The sequence below is a fragment of the Pleurodeles waltl genome, chromosome 1_2 (genome assembly GCF_031143425.1).
Source record: "Pleurodeles waltl isolate 20211129_DDA chromosome 1_2, aPleWal1.hap1.20221129, whole genome shotgun sequence".
In the NCBI taxonomy this organism is placed as follows: domain Eukaryota; kingdom Metazoa; phylum Chordata; class Amphibia; order Caudata; family Salamandridae; genus Pleurodeles; species Pleurodeles waltl.
The window spans coordinates 929210492-929233059 of record NC_090437.1 but is presented as its reverse complement, the minus strand read 5'-3'; the positions used below and the strand labels follow the sequence as shown (position 1 = coordinate 929233059).

The window sequence follows — 22568 nt, the reverse complement described above, 5'->3', positions numbered from 1 at the left end:
GGGCCGTGACTAACCCTCCGGATAGTAAGCACACGTGCACTCAGGATCTGTTCTACAGGGAAAACTGCGTCAGCGCAGTCACTCATTTATTTAACCATCTCGGTTCCGCATTCCGTCCGGACACGCAGAACCGGTTACAAATTATAGGAGAGGCCGGGTGGCTCTCTACACATTAGACCCCTTTTCCTTTATGTGTGTGTGTGAGGTGGGTAAGCGAGCAAATTGACACAGACTTCTATCCACCATATGTATTTGAGATGCTCATCCTGGAATGAAACTGACACCTTTAAAGTGTTTCTTGACTCTAGTTTAAGTTAAGTTCGTGCTTTAGTTATTTAAATAAAAAAATCGTTATGATCAATGTGCCAGACATACAAACAAGTAAAAATGTATCTGGGTAGATTTCAGAAGCGCTTCTTGCACCGGAAATGTGGTTTCCCTCAAGCTGGCCTCACTGCTCCGTTTTAGCGAGAGTATCCTCGCTTACCCCCTGCGGCCCCTCCCTTCGCTGCGCCTGTCAGAGGAGCGATCGGCAGGCGCACCTCCCCGCCACCTCCCTCTGTGTTTGACTTTGACAGGAGGCGGGAGAGGCGCTGGAGCTGGTGCCGAGCCTGGAACCTGACCCCAGGCAGCAGCCCTGCCTTTTGCACGTGTTGGGACTCGGTGCTGGGCTGTCTCCTGCAGCCCCAAACTAGGAGCGGGAACCCCTTCTTTCCCTTTCACTTCAGATACATCGAAGACCCCGAAAGACACCAGAGGGACCTCCTCGAGACCGCCAGAAGGGAGGAGCCCCAGCACGGTGTAACCTTTCCTTCCTGCACAGACCTCGCTGTAAGTGAGCCTTCCTGTCCTGTGCTCGTGTTGTGGTCTGGCTGCTGCAGTAGCGCCTGTTGCAGCTCAGATGTCACCCAGCACATTTCTGCATGTGTCAGAAACTTCAAGGCGCGTATTTGCTTTCTGGTTGACATTTCAGCGATTTACATGTTGCTATTTATTTTCTCCCATGGCTGGTGACATGGGATCAGAAAGAGCGAGCCCCGCCTCCTTATAAACCGTGTTATGATTTTGGTGAAAGCCAAAATGTCGCCAGTAACTTTTTGTAAAGAGCTGGACAGTGTGTTTGGGCGTTTGCTGCCTTAACACACACATTTCTTGGGATAGTAACCATACCATAGTACCATGTCTTCCGGCTCATATTGTCTAGGAGACACCCGATTTGGAGGAAACTTTTATATGCATTTATTCTATTTTATGTCTAAACATAATTGCCCCTATGTTGCCCAATGCAAAAGTGCTGCCTGTCCAGTACATTCTGACAAATGGTATTCTCACATTTTCCAATGCTGCTTCTTCCGCTTCGCTTTAAGCAGAAAGAAAACGCCCAGCTTCGCTGGAGACCCGCGAACATATGTGATCAACTCATTGTGTCTTCAAACTTTCACATGTGGCCCAGTAATGACAACAGTGAGCGGTTGAGAGACTTGCCTTTCGAATGTGTAATGCCAGAAGCAGACACATAAGCAATTTTGAATAGTGAAACAAAGTAACCAACATAATAATCCCTCGATCTAATGTGAATAGCTAAAGTGCCTTCGGGTCTAAAAATATCTGTGCGAGAAAAGTAGAGGAAAGGTGTCATAAATCAGCATTTCACATGTTTATTTTGTAAAGCACTCACATACCAACTTCAGAACTGAAGGGTTTGTATTTTTTTTAATAAATATCTCTTAGTTGCCATTTGGATGGAGTTTCATACTCGCATTACAGGAACAACATAGATGCATTTCCCCTATATTGAACAATAACGAACTGCAAAATGCGCACTTATTGCCCCCTCTCCCCCCCCTCATTTAGTTTCCAGGTATCTCGTTATATGCAATAATTTGCTCCATGCGTGTCCTCTATCAGGGTTTGCAATGGGTTAAATAGCAAGGCGGTGGATGGCGCTGTAAGCATAGCTTTACTGTCACTTAAGTAGGCAATCGGCTGCCTAGTGACCACATGCCTTGTGTGACATCTTTGATCAGTGATGTTTTTTTACCCAACAATATTTTGGTGCGAAGTTTAAACCCATAATACTAATGTTAAACGGGAAACCACAAGCCCCTCGATACATCTAGTTGCGGGGGTGTACATCCAGGACTGGTTTGAGATTCCACACATTACATGGGAGCTAGTTACAATTGCTTGTAAGAGGAGAGTTTGCGGTCCTTTCCAATGGTTACCTGGTTTTAATTGTTTCTAGGACACTGGATGTATTGTTAGTGGCAGCCCCATGCTTTAATTTAGGAAACCAGTACACTCTGGGAAGGTGAGTCTTTTTGTTGTTAAAGAACACATGAAAGAATGATTAGTAAAAAGTGAAAGTCCAGGACCAAAAATAGACACTGATTCGCCAAAATGGCTAGAAGTAGCGGGAGTTAAATCGCGCGCCCTTTGTTTGCAGTGATGAAATAACAGGGTTGCCCCTCCCATTTCCCCAACCCCTGTGCCTCACCTGGCTGCCTCATAGATTCTGCTGGAGGACTAGGGCGAGAGACACATATGTAGAGTCAATAGGACTCGCATTTACGTCCCCTCCCGTCTGCTGACTGGACCGTGACAGTGGTACATAAGCCACGGGTAGAAGCTGCTACCCCTTGCTACTCCTAAAAGGCTCCATTGTTGAACACTAGTGACAAAATCATCTCTTGCCAATGTACACGTATTAAGTTTCTCCAGTAAATCGACTTCTCCCGTGACGGCTGCATGGGCTGATATTTATAGTCAAGAGCCGTGCGCATGCGCGTCGTTTCCTACTCTCTCGGTCCATGTCACCCAGTAGTCCGCTGCAGAAAAGCAAAAGTGAAGCCTAAACTGCCCGAGTGTGCTGCAGGAAGGGCATGCAGGTGCAGGGTCACTGCGGCCGGACCTACCTGCACTTACAGTATCCAGCAGCACCCCCATCCTCTTTATTTATGTTTCTGCTGAAGCCTTTACTGTTAAATTTAGAAATACCCCAGAGAGAGCATGTGAGAGTGGCGCACCCTGACTGCCAAGTTTGTATTTCTAGCTGCATACTTTTGGTGAGAAAGCTGGAGGGCAGGCAGGCAAACCTTTCACGGAGAGAGGCGGTGGATGAAACCTTTCTTCCGCAGGCAAACTGAACTCCGGGACAAGGCTACAGACTATAATTATAATCACATAAATTGCTTGGATGTAGCATTTCGAAATTTGATGGAATTATACTTTGGGGCTTACGTTATGCTTTAGATCTGACGGGTCGACAGTCATACACATTACCCGCGCTGATACGACCATAAGTTGTTTTACTAACAGTCATGGAAGAATGCGTTCACTTTCCATGGGGATAACAGCGCCGAGGCCGCGAGCGCAAAGAAGCCAAGAACTGACGTGGGAAGTGATTTACACAAACCAAAGGATCACTGAATTTGTTCCGTCGCTAGAGCAGGAGCCCCGTAGAGAGTTTTTAGGACTTCATTACTGACACTGTTTCACGCTACCAAAGCTCTGTAATACGAGATCACAGTTAGATTAGAAGTTGACAGCAGTGTATTACTTGTAAAAAAAACTGTGCAGGGCCCAGTGTTTTTCTTAGAATCCCCCTGCGCTGCTGCCAAATGCAAGCACTGCCAAACACCAAGGCTGCCTAGACTCCGTTGCAGAGTATTCCTCTTTCCCCTACCCCCTAACCCCTTCTGTCCCTTTACCTAATTCTCGCAGATCCCTTTTCACCCCTACATTCACCAGTTGTCACAATTTTGTCATCTTTTTCTTTCTCCCTTTTCTGTCGTTCTCTCACTTGGGTCAAAGTCTGACAATGAAAAATGAGCCCTAATCCCAAATTAAGTACTGATGGCAGCAGTAAAAGTTGGGAACTGTCAGTGACTCGTTGTCCTAATGTACGGTTGCAATTAAAAGGCTACCTGTGCAATGCATCTCTTCTGCCCAAGGGATCCCTCACCAGGCATTTCCCTACATAAACAACGAAACCCCCCTAGGAAGTATACTGAAAATGGAGTCAAACAAGGGCCTGTTGGCTTCACTGCTGTTCTCCTTATACATCTTGGATCTCCCATATTTCTTTAATTCCTTAGAAAGCCTTCCCCAAAAATTAGGCAACAAACAATCAGGCACTTGGCCTATGCAGACATCTGGTGGTCTTTTGTGGAACTCGAACAGACTTACAAAGAAAAGACTAATGACAATGGAGTGGCAGTAAATACCTGATAACCTAGAAAGAAATGGTCTGTGGAAGAAAGGGAAACATCTTGAATGGAAGGTGGGACAGCAATCCATAGACCTAGCAAACAAATATGATTAATTGGGAATAACCATAGACTCCAACTTATGCTGGGCAGATAATATCCAAAAGTGAAAGCAAAATGCAAACACGGCAACCAAATATTATGGAGGAGCAATTGGTCTGTAAATTATGACACAGAGCTTCCTTTCTAGACCTCAGGAATAAACACACCCAAGAGCTCAACACCATCTATATGCAAAGCGCTAGAAACCCAGTTAGCACTACGGTCTTCAGCACCACATGTAAAACCTCATCTAGAACTCAACTTTAAGTCAGTGTACATTTTGAGCATCACCTCCATGATCAACTGTTTGTTACCATAAAATGTCGGGATAGGTTACCCTGACGTGGTAGGTTATACAGGGAGTGCAGAATTATTAGGCAAGTTGTATTTTTGAGGATTAATTTAATTATTGAACAACAACCATGTTCTCAATGAACCCAAAAAACTCATTAATATCAAAGCTGAATATTTTTGGAAGTAGTTTTTAGTTTGTTTTTAGTTTTAGCTCTGTTAGGGGGATATCTGTGTGTGCAGGTGACTATTACTGTGCATAATTATTAGGCAACTTAACAAAAAACAAATATATACCCATTTCAATTATTTATTATTACCAGTGAAACCAATATAACATCTCAACATTCACAAACATACATTTCTGACATTCAAAAACAAAACAAAAACAAATCAGTGACCAATATAGCCACCTTTCTTTGCAAGGACACTCAAAAGCCTGCCATCCATGGATTCTGTCAGTGTTTTGATCTGTTCACCATCAACATTGCGTGCAGCAGCAACCACAGCCTCCCAGACACTGTTCAGAGAGGTGTACTGTTTTCCCTCCTTGTACATCTCACATTTGATGATGGACCACAGGTTCTCAATGGGGTTCAGATCAGGTGAACAAGGAGGCCATGTCATTAGATTTCCTTCTTTTATACCCTTTCTTGCCAGCCACGCTGTGGAGTACTTGTACGCGTGTGATGGAGCATTGTCCTGCATGAAAATCATGTTTTTCTTGAAGGATGCAGACTTCTTCCTGTACCACTGCTTGAAGAAGGTGTCTTCCAGGAACTGGCAGTGGGACTGGGAGTTGAGCTTGACTCCATCCTCAACCCGAAAAGGCCCCACAAGCTCATCTTTGATGATACCAGCCCAAACCAGTACTCCACCTCCACCTTGCTGGCGTCTGAGTCGGACTGGAGCTCTCTGCCCTTTACCAATCCAGCCACGGGCCCATCCATCTGGCCCATCAAGACTCACTCTCATTTCATCAGTCCATAAAACCTTAGAAAAATCAGTCTTGAGATATTTCTTGGCCCAGTCTTGACGTTTCAGCTTGTGTGTCTTGTTCAGTGGTGGTCGTCTTTCAGCCTTTCTTACCTTGGCCATGTCTCCGAGTATTGCACACCTTGTGCTTTTGGGCACTCCAGTGATGTTGCAGCTCTGAAATATGGCCAAACTGGTGGCAAGTGGCATCGTGGCAGCTGCACGCTTGACTTTTCTCAGTTCATGGGCAGTTATTTTGCGCCTTGGTTTTTCCACACGCTTCTTGCGACCCTGTTGACTATTTTGAATGAAACGCTTGATTGTTCGATGATCACGCTTCAGAAGCTTTGCAATTTTGAGAGTACTGCATCCCTCTGCAAGATATCTCACTATTTTTGACTTTTCTGAGCCTGTCAAGTCCTTCTTTTGACCCATTTTGCCAAAGGAAAGGAAGTTGCCTAATAATTATGCACACCTGATATAGGGTGTTGATGTCATTAGACCACCCCCCTTCTCATTACAGAGATGCACATCACCTAATATGCTTAATTGGTAGTAGGCTTTCGAGCCTATACAGCTTGGAGTAAGACAACATGCATAAAGAGGATGATGTGGTCAAAATACTCATTTGCCTAATAATTCTGCACTCCCTGTAGATGAATTGAAAGTTAATCTCATAAACAAACTTTATTTTAATCTGCCCATTATAGAAAAAAAATATCCAAGAATGCAATTTACTATTACTGGTCTCCCTGATAAAGTTGACAAGTTCCAACCACACAGGGATAATAAGAACTTCACAGTGGACTAAAAGCAGTGACTGTGATTTAATAAATCTATAGGTTTATAAACTCACTAAATTAACAGTAGTCATATTTTTTTAATACGGCAGTTGTGCATTGACTCCAACTTGGAGGCAGAAACAAAGCTGAAAACTTACAGTTTCACCTTCTACATATGTCAATCCGCCAGTTAGAGGGAAAACATGACTCTGTGCCGTAAAAACTGCAGACTATGTGATTATAAAACTGAATCTTTGGAGGAAATAATATGGATCTGTCCAAAACTACAAGGTTTACAGAAAAAATATGTGTGCCAACCATTTATAGATGCAAACACAAGGCCAGTCAAGAAGGCACACAGATAGTGTTATATTTTACTGCCCACCTCTTTTATCAACAAATTAATTACATTTCTTGACTTATTCTATCAGATACTTGAACAATCAACTAAGTGGATCCATTAGGGTGAAGTAACAAACTAGATTACTGGGTCCTAGTAAGACACAGGAAGTCAGTAGTTCACAAATCATGTAGTTTCATTGTTCGACCTTTTTAACTGTTTTATTGTTTTAACCTTTCTATTTATTTTCATGGATTTATTTAAATGCCATAAAATACATACTCACTTATTTACTGAGAACAAGGCATCAAATTGAACAGAGGCATTGTCTTGGCATCAACCTTTGTGTGCATCAGTAATTTTTTCACAAAAAGGATTTTGAAGCTATAGCAAACATTTGGAGCGATGGTCCTGTCAGTAATCAATGACATATCAGCAGTGTTTGATGCTCTTAGCTATAGAACGCCCCTCAACAGGTTTGCAATTAACTATGACACCAGTGACAGAGTCTTCAAATAATTCACATCTTTCTTGTCTACGGGCCTGACCAAGTAAAAGTAGCCTCTTACCTGTCTACAGCCTTAGCTATTTTAATGTGGTGTCCTTCAAGGGTCAGCTCTATCTCTAACCATCTTTAATATTATAACCCTCCCAAACAGTTGACAGGTTCACCATGGGCCACCCAGTGCATGCCAATGAAGCTCAAATTTACATCAAAGTCTCTAATGAGCCATGTGATCATTGACGATTCGTGGCTTGCCTCAAAGTGTGTAGGACATGATAAACTAAAATTGCTTCTGTATTTAGGCATTTACTCAGCGGTGGCTCCTCTGCTAAGGTGGAGGAGCATCGCCCCACTGCATTAAGTAAAAGAGAAAATAAAATAATAACAAAGTGGTATTATAATTTTATTTTTCATTGCAAGTCAGGTTAGGGTGGAGAGGGGCTGGGCTGGAGAGGGCTGGATGAGGGCTGGAAGAGGAGGCATATGTGCACCATAAGTGCACATGTCTGTTTGGCCGGCTGTGTTGAGCCGGTCAAACAGAAATGCACACTTTGTATTTCTCCACCTGGCTGTATTACACAGCCAAGAGGAGAAAGTGCACAGTTTCGCACACACTGTGGGAGCGCCGAACCAGGCTACTCACACCACTCATGATGTTGCTGTCATGCTGGTCATAAAGGAGTAGGTAAGTTTTTTTCAGTTATTTATTTATTCTTTTGTAACTCCCTGCCACCCCGATTCAGTGGCAGCCACCGCTGCATTTACTTATAGCTGGACATCATCCATGGGCCCGCCACTATCACCCTCTCAATATGTCAGAATCAGTGTTTTTTTCTAAGTGCAAATCTGTCAATGATTTCATATGCAAAAACCATCATAGCAAAATGTTTTACCCTGTATTGCTAATTTGAGACGTCCAGGCTCCATTGCATCTCTCCCAGATAATCACCCTTATCTAGTCGTGATGATAAATAGAATTCATTATTGTAGCAGAATCCACAGAGGCCTTCTTTTGAAGACTATGGCCAAATGCCAAAAAATCAGAAACTACATGTGTAGCGCATCCTCGATCTGAGGTCAATTGACCACACCTCCTTGCCCTGATATCTGTCTACTGATTCCTGACAAAACAGAGGGACAATTTCAAGAGCTCCTGCCTGTGCATAATCTCATCAAGAGCAGGACGCACCTGCCTTTCCATCTTGTTGGTGCCTTACCAGTTGCCAAAACACCTAATGTGGTCCACTTAAATCAGATTCTCCTTTCATTTGGTGAGATACAAGCATTTTATGGGCAGAGCACTTCATGTTCAAGACTCCTTTCTGTGGAACTTGTTTCCTTCATCTCTTAGTACCAAAGAATGTTTTCTGAGATTCACATAGTCTGTGGGGGCACACGTTCTTGCTTCTGGATTGCAATATAGCTGATAATACTGGTTCTTGTGACATACTGATACTATTGTACTCCTCTGATGATAATCCTACTACCTGATCCGATCATTGCATCTCTGCCTATTAACCCTGAAGAGAGCTTGGGAGCAACCGATAGGCTGTGCTAATACCATATAAAAGCAATAAATAAAATAATATGCATCTTCCATGCTTTTTAACATAAATTAGTTTATAATACCGATGTGGATTATACTGATCTGCAGCCCCCAAGATTTCCAGCCATTGATAATAATTTTGATGAGCAATCACGTCTAATGGAGTTGAGCCTAACTTTCTGAACAGAGATCCAGTGTCAAAACTGACTCTTTTCTAAGGTAGCAGTGGTAATCCATCTAGAACACAAGAGAATCATTAAGCACCATTTCTAAAACACAAAAAAGTGTTTATTGTAGAGTTTGGTTCATGAGATACTCTGTCATACATGTGACAGATATCCCATCTGCCGTATTACAAGTGCATTATATCCTATGGCACTTATTGTATATTGGGTGGGATATGCATCACATTTGTGCTCTAAAACAGACCAGTAGTCTCTATTGACTCACTCAAGCAGTTTGCCCATACCAAGCAATCAAACACATGTTCCAAATTCTTTAGTGTTACTTAAACCTAAATGCCCCTATTTACTATTGCCATTTATCTACCCCAAATACTTTTAGCAGTAATCATTCTGTCACTCGTTAACAGAACCACAGACCATACTCAACTCAACCGTCACCCTCTAGAAAGGTCACCCCTAAGCCAGCAACCATTCTGTCACCCCTTCACAGAACCACAAACCCTATTCAACTCTACTGTCACCATCCAGAAAGACCACTATATTGCTTACCTATTCCTGAGCCCCCCTTTACTCACTTCCCAACACACTTCTGAAAGCACATGGTCTTATCCAATCATACCATTGCCCTGTTTATCTTAAACAGTTTATAACATTCTCATATGGCTCCTCTAACTGTGCTCCTTGCTTCCCAGCAGTGTGTAACCACGTGGATCTTAACCACAAAGTAAACTCACTATCAAAAGTGTGTATTTTTAATTTGTTATTTATGGACAAATCTTTAATTCTAGTCAACTCAAAACAGTTTTTCAAGGTACGATCTAACCTAGTTGAGATATGAGAGCAATACACAAACAATTGAACCATCCTCACAGCCCAACTCAATGGCAAAGCTTATTTTTGGGGTCATGGTTTAGCCCCAACCTATTGATGTTTCTAAAATTATGCGCATATTAAACTCATAAGGGATTTCAGCTATCCCTCTTCATCTATCGGTTTGTTATTGCATCATTTACATTTTTCTTCCAGTTATTACAGAATACAGCAAGGGACAGGTGGTCAACCTTTTTGAGTTATTGACTAACTTCACTCTGAGTAATGGAATTCTGCCCTTTAACGAAGAGCAGACCAACACACAAAGTAGTTCCCTTAAGTGCCATTGACTACTGTGGTGATGTGTGCTTTTTGAGACCAAAAATATTTTTGATTTTAGCCAAAGTTTTTTTAAACGACGAGGGCCTGAAAACTTCCATGACAAACCATGCCAAACAGAAAACCATGGACAAACCCAAAATGCTGCTGGCCAAAGCCAGTGCTTGTTTGTTAGGTAGCCCATAATTCAGGCCCCTTGAGCAGCCTTGATGCAATTGTAATAGAAGACGTATGGAGTTTCTGCCTCTCCCTCTACATTTCTTTTTTCAATGGAGATTACAGTATTTTAATTGCAGTGGTGACTTTTTCTGCGCAGTATTGTCTGCAGCATAGGGGGAGGGGCGTCTCCACCCTATTGTGCCTCAGCAATGAAGCAGGAGTGACCTATTCCTCTTAACACTAAAATTTGGAGTACACATGACACATACATATTGAAGAAGTACCTTCTTCCACTCTCCTTGTTTAATGGAAGCTCTTCTGCCTAAGAATATGCTGAAGCATTCTACATCTCAATGTTAACACTTTCTTGTTTACACACAAGAGCAGAACTCAAACACTAAACCTAAAACCTCAACAGTAACTGACATAGTATTTGAAATACTTTACCTGTACCTGACCAGGTACCCACTGTCTTTCACTGGTGCTTGCCACAGTACGTGAAACACCAAACCCCATTTCTGAACTCTAGTGCTTCACAGTAATTATGAGCTATCTGAATCCCTTAAAAATAGGTATTCTCAAATATTGTCATGGTCTTTCGGCTGAGTATTTGCTGGCATCCTCTTGTGATTGGCCACATTGTGGAACATGAGGCAGACACTCAGCAGGTTTTGTGACTTCAGCGGATGCACAGAATCTGCTGAATGTCCGCTTTATGATAAAAACGGAACTTCAGTGGATGCACAGTGCATTTGCACCTCCCTTGATTTAGCCATGTGAGGTATTGGCTGAGTACTGCAACAGTGAGCCTGGTTAAGTGTACAGTTGCATATCCTCCTTTCTCCAATGCCGGGGTTGTTATAGATCATCATCTAACATGAGTTGGCCCTGTTATGAAAATAATATAAAAAAGGGCTCAGTCAACCTATTACGAGGCCAAAATTAATCAGGCGTCTAATGCTCCTAGGGAACTGTTTAAGATTATAAAACCATTCTCTGCCCCCATTCAGTGGGAGCCCTTCTCCTGACCCTTCAGAAGCCAGCTGCAGTGACCTGGCTGCCTTCTTTAAAAAAAAGTAATAAATATTTACGACTGATTACAATCCAATCATTCTCCCTCCACTGTTCAGGAGGAGCTCATTGCTTCCCCGACTCCCTCTCCGGGACTGTCCTCTTTCCCTCTCATCACTGAGGAAGAAGTAGTTGCCTTAGTTAAGAAGGTTAAATCGGGGTCTTTATTAGACCCTTCACCACCGTTTATGCACAAAGAATCCAAAGGATACATCCCATTTCAAAGGACTTACTTAATCTTTCTCTCCAGACAGGGATTGTTCCCAAGAAGTGGAAGCACACAGTCGTAAGGGCTCTGTTAAAAAAAACACCTAGACCCTTCTTCTCCATAGAACTACAGACCGATCTATCTGCTATCTTATGATAGCAAGATCCTCGAAAAGCATGTTAATCATTCTCTGTGTAGGCGCCTTGAAGAAAATCAGTGTCTTCATGTTATGCAGCTGGGCTTCCTTCCTCATCATAGCACAGAATCAGCCCTCCTAGTAGTAACTGAAGAATTAAAATCCTTTTTAGACCAAAGTGGTGAGGCTGCACTTAGTTTGGTGGATGTAAGTGCAGCGTTTGACACAGTAGACCATGCAATTCTAGCCGATAGATTGAGACAAGGTGGACTGCGGAGTCTTGCACACAAATGGATTACCTCCTTGTAGGATAGGACCTTCCAAATTTGTGACAAGCCCTGCTTCTCTGATGTTCTTCCTTTGAATTGCGGCGTCCCAAAGGGCCCTGCCCTAAGACCCACACTCTTTAGGTTTAAGATCTCTTTTATTGATTTTTGAGAAACATAACAACATCTCCCACCTACAACCAGCGGCCGGTGGGGAGGGAACAGAGGGAAGCAAGAAGGGGGACACCTTATTTCAATAGTATGCTGTTGTCAGCCGATGAGGCTACCCGGAGTTCCAATGATCTGCCCAAATGGTATGGCGGAGGCATGTCCACCGTTCATTTCTGAGAGTGCCCTTGTCAGCCGCAAATTTACAGAGGTATGAGGGACAGGACAGTTTCCTAAACTCTGCCGACTAATACCCAAGAGCCGGACCCCATGTTTTGTCAAAAAGGGGGAGTGTATCAGTCGCCGCAGCCGTCAGCTTTTCCATGCCCATGAGTGCCCACAATTTATGTAACCAGTCAGTGTGAGTGGGGATGGACTCCGAGCCCCAGCAGGCCAGCAGAAGCTGCTTAGCCGCCCCATGCCAGAGTAATTGCCCGGCCCCTAGGGAAATGGAGCGGGTACGCCAGGGGATTAGGGAGGCCCAACAGAATATAACTGGGAAACTGAGGTATGCTGGTCTCGTATATATCATCTACCGCCCGGAGGATCGGGCCCCAAAAGGAGGTGACCCTCGGACAATGCCATAGCAAGTGAGTGAGTGTGTCCTCCCCCCCACATCTACGCCAACATCCACCATCGCTCAGCACTCCCCATGTAGCCATCCTAGCAGGTGTATAGTACATATAGTGGGCTATTTTCAGGAACATTTCTTTGGTGTTCGTGGCGCGGGCTATCACCCGTGCCCTGTGGAGGATATCTCTCCACTCACGGTCTGTAAAGGTGCATCCGCATTCGGATTCCCATCTGCGTTTGGCTGAGGCTGCGTAACTAAGAATGCATAGATATCGGACAGGAGTCCCTTGTCTGTATCGCTAGTTAGGAGCTACTGTTCGAAGCAGGTCGCATGGGGACGTATTGCAGGGAGGCTACCCAATGATGGACAGCCCGATATTGCCAGTACGCACTGTCAGGGAGTCCATACACCGCCTGTAATCTGGTGAAAGTCATTACCCCTTTCTCATCAAAAAGGTCTCCAATTCTTTTCTATTGTGCATCCTGCCAAGCTAGATGTGCTGGTTCCCTGACCGCAGGAGGGAAATCGGGATTACCAAAGAGCGGTGTCTGGGGGGAGACGGGGGTCGACAGTCCCTTTGCCGTCTGTACCCTATCCCATGCTCCCAGTGTGGCCCGCAGGACTGGGGAAACATACACTCTGGGTGGGTGGTGTTTTTTAGGGAGCCATGGCACTTTCCATATGTGCATTCCTGCTATTGCCTGGTCGATAAAGCACCAGTATTTTTTCGTCTGCAGGTGGGCCCATTCAACCATGTAACGCAGTTGAGCAACATAGTAGTAGCTAAGCAGGTGTGGGATACACAAGCCACCCTCCGCCTGAGGTAGATAGGCCTGGCCCTTCGACATTCTAGCCCTCTTACCGTTCCAAATATACTCCCATATAAGCACCTGCAATTTGTCTGGGAGATGGGGTGGCGGCTGCAGCGGCAAAGTCTGCATGAGATAGAGTATTCTAGGCAGGAGAGTCATCTTGCTCGCAGTTATACGGCCCAGCCAGGAGAGGCCATAAGCCCTCCACTTCGTCAGTTCAGTGTGGGCAGAATCTAATATCCTCGTGTAGTTGCATGCCACCGTTGCTTCAGGCGTGGGGTGTATTTTCAAGCCTAGATATGTAATGTCTTGTGCGGCCCAAGAGAAGGGGACCCCCGCCTCCAGGGTGCACCTCTCTGCTTCTGGGACAGTCAAGTTCAGGACTGATAATTTAGCAAGATTAGTTTTAAAGCCCGATTCTGCACCAAATGTCGCCAATTCTGTCATGATCCCCACCAGGGAGTATTGAGGCCGGGAGAGCCGGAGTAGCGCATCATCCGCATAGAGAGCCAATTTATGTGATCTGCCACCCATTGGAAGACCAGTTATGTCAGGATTATTACGTATACGTTCAGCAAAGGGCTCCATATATAGGGCAAATAGTAGGGGCGAGAGGGGGAAATCCTGCCGCGTGCCTCTAGAAATAGGAAACTGCTGAGACAATCTGCCATTTACAGACACCATTCCTCTAGGCTTATCATTGGAACAGCGTACCCAGTCGTGGAATCTAGGGCCAAGCCCGGTATGCCGCAGAACCGCATGGAGGTATCGCCAGTGGACCCTGTCAAAAGCCTTTTCCGCATTGATAGAGAGAAGAAGGGCTGGGATTTGAGCTCGCTGCACTTTGTCTAGTAGATGGCATAAACTTTTAGTGTTGTCGCTACAGGAGCTCTCGGGGATAAAGCCGGTTTGGTCCAGGTCGATCAGGCCCTCCATGTATAGTTTCAGTCTGTGGGCTAGGATTCCTGTAAAGATCTTGGCGTACACGTTCTTTAACGTGATGGGGTTACATGAGGCGCATAGGCGCGGGTCTTTCCACAGATTAGGGATTACGGTCACTATCCCTAGCTGCATGGTAGGAGGAAGGAGGGCAGCCGCCCCCAGCCTGTTATATAGTTGGGCCAGCACCGGTGCCAGCAGAGAGGCAAAAGATGTGTAGAACTCCGCACTGAAGCCATCAGCACCAGGTGCTTTACCCTGTTGGCAGCCTCTGTATAGCCGCTAGGACCTCAGCTATAGTGATGTCTCCATCCATCGTTGCACTGGCAGCTGAGGAGATTCGAGTCCAGGGGATGGAGGGGAGATTACCCTCCACCCCCTCCTCGTCGAGCCCCTCTGCCGTGTACAGGTCGGAGTAGAACCGCTCAAACTGGGCGACGATTTGCTCCTCTCTGCAGGTCCGCGTGCCATCAGGCAGTTGGAGCTCTGCCATCCGCCGACCCGCCGCCTGCACCCGAAGCTGGCGAACCAATAGGCGTCCCGCCCTATCACCCCCACATAGTATTTCTGCTTTGTCTGCAGCAGGGCATATTCTGCCCTGTCGCCATCCAGGGCACGCAGTTGTTTACGCAGAGTAGCAATCTGTCTCCGCATCACCAATGACCCAGACCGGATGGCTTCCAAGGTCCATATGTCATCCTCTAGTTGTTGGTGTTTTGTCCGTTGGGCCGTGTTTAATCTTGCAGCTATCGCTATGAACTACCCCCTAACAACTGCTTTTAAGGCATCCCATAAGGTGGCAACACTAACCTCGGGGTATCATTTGCTTCTAGGTATTGTGTTATCGTAACCTCAATTTCCGGTAATATGTCTTCGTAGGTTAGGAGTCTCGCATTTAGGCACCAACATTTAGCAACCGGGGCATGCAGCGAGAGGGCAAGCAACAGCATAAGCGGGGCGTGATCCAACATGGACGCCACACCTATCGTAGTCTTGGTCACTCGGTTGGTAACGCGCAGTGAGGTGAGGAAAAGATCAATGCGTGCATAGGTCTGGTGTGCTGCAGAAAAGAAAGAGTAAGCCCTCTCTGTCAGGTGTTGTCTGTGCCAGATATCTGAGAGTCCTGCCGCCCTCACCCAATCCCCAAAGTCCTTTGGGAAAGCACCAGTCTGGCCGTATCTCTGTGCTGATCTGTCAAGCAGGGTGTCCGGTACTAAATTGAAGTCTCCCCCACCACAATGTCCTCATCCGGGGTCGCCAGAACCCTCCCCAGGGCGTACTTAGGAATCGGTCATGCTGTTCACTCGGTCCATAAATGTTAGCTATCGTCAGCCTATGTCCTCGAAGGTCTATAGGAAGGGAGAGAAGTCTCCCAGGAATCTTGGCCTGCACACCAAGGACCCGTCCCGGGAAGCTGGTGGCCAACAGGATTGCCACACCTGCCCGCCTCCCAGGGCCTGAGGAGTGGAATTGTCTGTCGAACCATTGTGATCTCAGCCCTTTCCAGTCTGAACAAACTAAGGGGGTCATTCTGACCCTGGCGGTCATTGACCGCCAGGGTCAACGACCGCGGGAGCACCGCCAACAGGCTGGCGGTGCTCCCAAGGGCATTCTGACCGCGGCGGTATGGCCGCGGTCAGAAACGGAAAACCGGCGGTCTCCCGCCGGTTTTCCGCTGCCCTGAGGAATCCTCCATGGCGGCGCAGCTTGCTGCGCCGCCATGGGGATTCCGACCCCCTCACCGTCAGGTTTTGACCGCCAGGAACAGGATGGTGGTGAGGGGTGTCGTGGGGCCAATGGCATGGGCACTGCAGGGGCCCCCGTAAGAGGGCCCCTAAAAGATTTTCAGTGTCTGCCACTGCACCCGTCGCACCCTTCCCGCTCCGCCGGCTCCATTCGGAGCTGGCTTCCTCGTGGGAAGGGGTTTCCCGCTGGGCTGGCGGGCGGCCTTCTGGCGGTCACCCGCCAGCCCAGCGGGAAACACAGAATAACCGTGGCGGTCTTCTGACCGCGTAGCGGTATTCTGTTGGGGGAACTTTGGCGGGCGGCCTCTGCCGCCCTCCAAAGTTAGAATCACCCCCTAAGTGAGTTTCCTGTAAAAGGCAAAGATCAGCCCGTGCATCTCTGAGCTGTATCAGCAATGCCTGACGCTTTACAGATGCATTGAGGCCCCGGACATTTAGGCTATAAACAGTAGTGATGGAGAGGGTAAGGCCTACCGCTACTGTGCCGATGAAAGCTCCCAGCCATCCACAAAAGGCCCTGATATGTGTACCCATGACTGGAGATAGGATAAGGTCTAGCCCCAGCAAACTCAGGGCAGAAAGATAGAGAATAGAAAAGGGATAAACAGACAGTGAGGTATAAACTCGAAAAGCATTCTCCGCCTGGGAACAACCGTAGAACAAACTGGGGGAGAGTCCGGTCTTCATGCCGTCGCAAGGCGATCGCCACTCCGGGAGGGGTCAGAGCTCTGTCAAGCTGCCACCTCAAGCAGTTGTCTCTTTACCTACACCAGCCTGTGTTCTATTGCTCTAACTGTCCATCGGGCCGCAGTTCTCCATTAGTGAGGGGTAGTGTAAGGGGCCTGCGGGCCTCACTGGTCCGAGTCTACATCTGAGATACTGCCCTGGCTGCGTAGATGTCTAAGCAACGCCTGCCTCTCTTTTTGGCTGTCTGCCTTTGAGGGTTCATGCTGTTTGGTTCATCTGGCCTGGTTTTTCGAACGGCCCCCATCAGTACATGGTCGCCGCTCTCGGTCCTTTGGAGACGGCACCTTGTCTCTGAGGCAGGATGGCATACCCTCCAACGCCTGTGCCTCCTCTAACGTGCGGACAATGCAGGTTTCATTTTGCCAGACAGATTGGAGGCGGAAAGGATGGCCCCACTTATATCTGATACCATTTTCTCTCAGGAAGTCCGTTACGGGTCGGAGCGTTCTACGGCGCTGCAAAGTCAGCATTGATAAGTCCTGGAATAAGCCAACACAAAAGCCCTCAAAGTCAAGTAGTGGTTGGTCCCAGACCGCTGCCTTAATGATCTCCCTTTGCTTGTAATGGTGCAGGCAGGTCAATACGTCTTGGGCTTGCTCCGGCGAATGAGCAGGACAGCCTACTCTGTGCGTTCTGTCAAGTACCACATTCTGGTCCTTAAGGGCCGGTGCCACGTGGCGGAAGAGGTGCTTCACAAAGTCCTCCAGTAAGGCTGTCACAGCCTGCGATGGAACTCCCTTAATTAGCCTGTGATGGAACTCCCTTAATTCGGATGTTGGAGCGCCTTAACCTATTCTCCAAGTCCTTAATTTGGTACTTCAATTCTTGGTTCTTGTCTTGCAGGGTAAGAAGCTCCCTCTTGTGGCAGTCCAACTCCTCCTCCCGGGCATCCTGGGCTTGCTCCAGCGTGTCTACCCGTTGCCCCAGCTCAACGTCCTCTTGTTTCAGTTCTTTGACTTCCGCTTCTATTTCTTGTTTCAAGGTGGCAAAGTCTCCGCCTAGGGCCCCAAATAGCTGTTCCATGAAGGACCTGGTTAAGGGTGCTTCTCCATCTCCACACTCTCCCTGATCCCCGGCGTCACCACCTTCCATCACTGGGGGCTCACCCAGGTGCCTTCTTGGCAGGGGTTTTGGTGAAAAGGTCTTTAAGGGAGCTCTCTTTTTTGGTGTGTCTTTGGGACGTCATTGCCGTCTTCCTGTGTGCAGGTGTTGAGTCTGCCAACAATGTAATCCAACAGCTCTTATGGTGCCTCCGCCCGTCGCTGCTCCGCGACCCAGCAGGACTGGGAGCAGCCCTCAGACGAGTCCCCAGGTCATACAGGCTCTCGTTTTCCCCCGGCCCGGGGAAGCCCCACCGGCCAATGTCGCAGGGCCCACGACGGGCCTAGGACGTCCAGGAATGGCGACCGCCGACACTCGACCCACCGCTGATGCCCTAGTGGTATAAGTGCATAGGTCCTCAATGTGAAGGTGGCGCCTCTGCTCTCCCAGCGTCCCCTCGTGACCCCGGTCCACCCCCGCTCAGGACGACAGGCCGCTCCAATCCCCGGGGGGGGGGAGTCAGGTCTGCTCCCTCGTCAGTGCAGCTCAGATGCTCCTAGCGCACGCCCCCCAGGGGTCTCGGCGTCTCCAGGTGGCCCAAGGCCGGCGCCGCAGCCCAGCCGCATCCGACTCCACCGGGCCTAAACCCGGTCTCACTCTCCTTACTCGTCCGGCTCTGACTCCTGATCTGTCCAGAGCCCCACAAGCGCCCCCGGGCCGTCACTCCCCGAGGCCTGTCCAGGGCGCCCCAGGCCGCGCCGTCTCAGCTCCTCTCCCCCCGAGATAGTGAAGCAGGGGGGGTCCACCGGGCCACTGCCCGTCAGCTCACAGCAGGCCCAGCGTCTTCCACAGACCTCTGCTGCCCGCTCCAGCACGGCACGGTCTGACATCCCGGGCCCTCGGCCCTGCTCAACAGCCCCAGGTTCCAGAGGCCGACCATGATCCACTGAGGTCGCGCCAGGGCCCCGCCGACCGGACCCCTCACTCTTCTTCGTCCAGGCGATGTCCTGGTGGCACGGGCACCCACAGCACCTCACCTCTGGCCTGCAACTCGCAGGCCGCCAGAGCACAATCAAACACGGACCCAGAGGGCACCACTCAAGCCCACCGGGACCCGAAGGGGGGTTCACAGGCTGGTATGCAACACGGCCGGTGGCGGAGCTCCGGAGGAAGGTTCCTACACGGCGGCCATCTTAGCCACGCCCCGTCCCACACTCTTTAATGTTTACATGCGCCCCCTTGCGGACATTGTTCAGGGATATGGATTACCAGTAATTTCCTATGCTGACGATACCCAATTGGTGGTATCCCTGACCCCGGGTAATTCCTTAGGGACCACTCAGCTAACCCCCTGTCTGCAGAGAGTGGCCAGATGGATGGAGACTTAAATGGTGGTTAAACTGAGATCATGACCTTAGGCAACAAGCCTGACCCTCATCCTCCGAACAGCTGGCCGGGATGCCTGGACAATCCGCCCCTGACGTCCCCTATTAAAAGTCTGGGAGTGTGGCTGGATCAATCATTATTGATGGATAAGCAGCCCAGCAAGCTTGCTGCGACCTGCTTTGGGTCTCTTAGGATGCGTCGTAAAATCCTGAATCTTATCCTAGCCTCATGCCAAAGAACGGTGATCCAGTCTTTGATTCTTTCACAGCTGGACTACGGCAACTCATTACACCTTGGCTCCCCAAAATATGTTGTAAAGAGGCTACAGGTCTTGCAAAATGCTGCAGCTAGAACTCTATTTAGGCTCCCGAGATCTGCCTCAGTTAAAGTGACCATGGCCTCTCTACATTGGCTCCCTATTGATGCCAGAATAAAATGTTAAAGCAATATGTCTGGCTCATAAAGGCTCAATTCCAAAGGCCCTCGGAAGACTACGTCATTACAAGTCCCCTACTCTCCCTCAAGGAGCTGAAGGTCCACTTCGGACCACATTTTGAATGACCCCAGAATCTGTAGAGCCAGATGCGGTAGTGGTTAAGCTCTGGAACTTGCTGCCCAAAAAGCTGAGCCATACAGACAATGAGATCCGCTTTTGGAAATTACTCAAGGCCTGACTCTTCCCCCATTAATTACTGAAATTGTTCACTCCTGGGATTGGTGTCTAGCTCTATACCTTAGTGCTGGGAGGCCTTAGGGCAGCCATGCACTTTATAAATGCCTAAACATAAACATGAATGTCTGTTGGTGGGGTAGTTGCACAAGTCATATGCCTGTTTCAACAGATGTTGCATAATTCAGCTGGTAGAGTTAATTACTTAGAACATTCAACAGCCTATGACAGCAGCATTGTGCCATGAAAAGCTTGAAACATTGGTGGATACCTTTTAACTTTCCATTGAAGCTTGTGCATCTGATATATTTCCAGTAGTCAAATGGGTTAGTCAAAGACTTTGTGATGGCAATGTGTGCCCAGTCAATCCCAATGATGGCGAGGGAGAAGACTGGCATTAGTGAAGTCTCCCCAAGGTTGGCTGACTTCCGTTCGTTTCTGAACATCTCCAAGAAATACAAGGTGGCAACTCTTTGAAAGAACCCAGACCCTTAGACTAGAAACCCATTTTGTGCCTGCCACACACTTATATACCCCATTGGCAGTATATGTTACTCTCTTAACACCCCTTTCTCGATGCCATGCAATTTAATTGTATCTTCTCTACTGCCTCCTCTCCCTAATAGGAAAATGTCATCATTATTTACTGGTGCTCCGCAGTCCAGTGATCTGCTTTTCTTTAAAGCATGCTAAAATACAACAAATAAATAACGTTTCTGCCTGTTTCACCTCCTCTGGGTATATGGGCCTGGGGCTTCATTTAGTGTTCCATTCACGCCGGGTGTGTTGGGGTGGTTGTTGATGCAGTATTTCTTTTTGCAACGCTTTAGCTGAGGTAGAAGTGTCACAAATGCACAAGGGAGGTCGAGCTGAGATGACATTATAAGGCCGTAGATGTTTGAGCTATGGAGCCTTTTCAATAGAATCAGACACATTATTTTTTTCAAGGCTGTTCGTCTATTTTGTTGTTCTCTCTAATCTGAATAAACGTTATGTTGCCACATCAAAATGTTATGAGCTTATTGCTTTGCCTTCAGATTTCATTTAGCATGTTTGTTTCTTTGTTAGTCGGGGAGTAAAAACCCTTTATGTCCGATTTAGATTTTGCTATGTTTCAGTCGCAGCTTGCAGCGCTTAAAAGGGGCGGGCGGGTGCTGCATGATGGAAAGCGGAAGAGGGTACAGGGGGGAGGGAGCGGGGGGGGTACATTCAATTATTATTTTTTAAAATTTAAAACGTACATGATCCGCCGATCCGCGCCGCTCTCCTTTCCAGTGTCGCTGCAGGCACAGGCTCTTAGCCTGCCCTGGGCCAATCCTGACGCTGCTTAAAGCAGACAGCCTACTGCGAATGTGTGTTTGGCCGGCCAAGCACACATGCGCTGTGAGGGGGAGTGCTGAGCACTCCCCCTCAGTGCACGTCACCTCCGTGGCCCCACCCCTTTCAGAAAGATAGTTCATTATCCTTTCGTTCTGAAAGGTTTGCAGCTTCTGCTGCTGGCGGGTGGGCGACGCTCCTCCGCCCTTATGAAGGAGCCACCCCTGCTATGTTTGTGCTCTGTGTGTGAATTCTTGCGCGTCTGATTATTTTGGGACTTTTGTGAGATCTTGCTTTGGTTCAATTGGTGTCGTCCCCTGCTGATGTGGGTGAGCTCGTGTAGATCTGCCTTTAGTCTTCAGACGCAGTTTCACACTTTTGTTTGTCAACTATTTTTTTATTTTTTCTCCCGGTGTCATCCTGCACATATTAATACTGTTAAAATTGCTCTCAGCAGCAGTTGCTGTTTGCGTTGCACCCTGAGTTCTAGGTAATGCTTTAGATCTATCAAAGCCCATAGCAAGATCATTTGTCCATTATTAATTGTTGTGAAGGACTTTTTTCTGAAGTAAATATTCATTACATTCAGCTGCATTTTTAAATGTTACCTTATTTAATCCATTGTAATGGTATCACCCTCATGAGCTTGTAGACTCACCATCAAGATATTAAGAGATCTTAGCCTCTGTCGCTTGATTTTTTCAAAACGTATTCCATCAACTTTTTCCATGTTACACATTCAGTGCTAATGTTAGATAATATGCATTCCAGACTCCCACCAGTATTCAAAGTTATTCAGCTTTTGCTTGATGTCAGTATCTCAAGTCTCCCTGGAGTCCACGGCATTGTAAACTTAAGCTCTCTTTGGCTATCTCATACATTTCCTAGACCTCCGTGTCTACTGAATTAGTTATCACAATCTTTCATTTTTTCAGAGGTCCTCTTGCCTGACCTTTCAAGGAATGCTTCAACCTGCTTTCCCATGCCTCTCGCTGAGCTTGCTTTGCTGTTTTTGCAACTATGAGGTAGAGACTCACTATTTCTGCTACCTCACTTCATCTGTTGTCCAACTTTAAGAGAAGGAGCCCACGCTTCGATACAGTGCATTACCAGTCTTTTTTGGCTGGTATTAGCATATGGTTCACCACCCCATTCCCGTGTTTCATTTTGCCTTTGTGAGGAAAGGCCCTCAGCAGGCATGTCTCTAGTATACTAGTTACTGAAGTTTTATGAAGTTTATTAATGA

General features: G+C 47.3%; 1 protein-coding gene across 2 annotated transcripts in view; it reads left to right on the top strand.

The window, feature by feature from the left end:
- Positions 1 to 576: 576 nt before the first annotated feature.
- SLC7A2 (solute carrier family 7 member 2) overlaps positions 577 to 22568 on the top strand; it is a 395073-nt gene continuing 373081 nt past the window's right edge. The window contains exon 1 of one of the 2 annotated variants that reach the window (XM_069200480.1): positions 577 to 831. The gene's annotated coding sequence lies outside the window, so the exon portion shown is untranslated. The remainder of the gene's footprint in view (positions 832 to 22568) is intronic. The other variant, XM_069200498.1, reaches the window with a different exon arrangement.